Source organism: Rhagoletis zephyria, unplaced genomic scaffold (genome assembly GCF_001687245.7).
Source record: "Rhagoletis zephyria isolate East Lansing unplaced genomic scaffold, Rhagoletis_zephyria_1.1 Rzeph_scaffold_02819, whole genome shotgun sequence".
Classification (NCBI taxonomy): domain Eukaryota; kingdom Metazoa; phylum Arthropoda; class Insecta; order Diptera; family Tephritidae; genus Rhagoletis; species Rhagoletis zephyria.
Genome location: NW_016159903.1, coordinates 43,012 through 44,955, shown reverse-complemented (window position 1 = coordinate 44,955; position 1,944 = coordinate 43,012).

Sequence of the window (1,944 nt, the reverse complement as noted above, 5' to 3'; positions counted from 1 at the left end):
TTTTACATGTGCAAATGAATTGGAAGTTAACGCAAAGCATACATGTATATATGTATGGATATTCAATTTACGTGAAAGTATTTTATGAAAAGGATATTAAATAAATAAATGCACACAGCAATAAGATTTAATTCCAGAAATTATTCAATATGTATACTTATTTATACTTATGTATGTGTTGAAATGGTTTAAATGATGATAATGATGACTGGTTGATTGATGAGTATAATGCTCCTAGATACAACTGGTGGATGACGTCGTCTCGATGCGATGAACCAAAAAGTGCGGTGAAAAAGAGAAAAAGGAGGAAGGTAGGTGTGAAATGCACCCGTATTTATATCCGTGACAATGGCAACATTTCGTTTCCATTGGAGCGAGTTCGAAAAAAGGGTGGACGTAGTGCGGCCGCGCAAGGATGCATGTTTAAGGGCACAAGTCCCTTAAACATGGCGCCCCCGTTGCACTGGTGCAAGGGACAACGATTTTTGCACCTGCTCCAAAACTCTTATTGCTTCGGTTACCACCCGACGTGCTTGGATGTTTTGACGCGCGTCATTGGACGGGATTCGTTCACCCGATGATGGACGGTGTAGTAACGTGTGGTGCGGGCGATTGCACGTTTTGCAAAGATCAGGCGACGGACATTGCTTTACTCGATGAGTCCTAGCTAAACAGTTGGTGCAGTAATCATATTTGCGTACACAGTGAATGCGCTCCTCCACGTTTAGCTTCAAAAAGAGGTTACAGAATCGCAAAGCATGATATCGTTGACAGACAAGACATAGATGAACCGTTGGATCGCGTCGTCGAATAGTGGTGTCTTTTTCCCGTTGTGCGAGTCGGAGTTGTAAAACCTTGTTGCCATGGCGACGAGGTGGAGATGGGCTACTATAGCGTCTCATTGTATGCCTGTAAATGAAATTTGCTTTAGTGAAACTTGTTAAAACACTTAAGGCTAGGACAATGCACGAGGAAAAGGAAATATGCAACCGTCAGGGTTGTGAAAAGGATATGCCTGATTGAATAGGTAGAGGACACAATTTGACAATTGGTCTGGTAAAAAGGCCGTGTTGCGTTCGAACGTCGGCGACTCGAACTTTATCATCGGACCCAAGATAGACCTTTTCAATTCGTCCCAAACGCCATTCATTTGGTGGTGTTAGTTCATTTTTTATGACGACAAAATCGTTCACTTTGAGATCTTTTTGAGGATATTTCCATTTGTATCTTTTATGCAACTCTTTAAGATATTCTTCTTTCCAACGAACACTGAAATACTGATGTAGCAGTTTCAATTTTTCCCAACGGTTTTGAAGAGAGAGCTTTTCAGCTTCAGGTTCGGGTATAGCAAGAAGGGGCGCACCGCGCAAAAAATGACCGGGCGTTAGAGCCAACATTTCTTGAGGATTATCTGACATGGGAGATAAGGGGCGAGAGTTGAGTACCGATTCGATGCGGGCGAGTAAAGTAGCGAATTCTTCAAAGGTGAAGTGCATATTTCCCGCTACTCTTCTGAGATGTAATTTAAAACTCTTAACCGCAGCTTCCCATAAGCCGCCCATGTGAGGTGCGTTTGGAGGAATAAAATGCCATTCAAATCTGTGAATGGTGCATTTCGTGCGGATATCGATGGACACTTCTTTTAGAAATTGTTGGAGATCCTTTTTAAGGGCACGACTTGCTCCTACAAAGTTTTTGCGTGCATTAGCAGATTGTGAACAAACTGGAGAAATAAGTAGCAAAATCTTGATGATTCTGGAAGAATAATTGGATGCCTTTCATTGTAAGAAAGCGAAGCATTTGCCAAACGTCCGTTTACTCTAAGAATGCCATTCTTATCCAGTATTGGATTTAACGAAAGGAGCGAGCTCCGTTTTGCGATTGGTTGAGAGTTTGCAAGTTTTAAATATTCCTCTGGAAAATGACGTTTTTGGGCAAGTAATA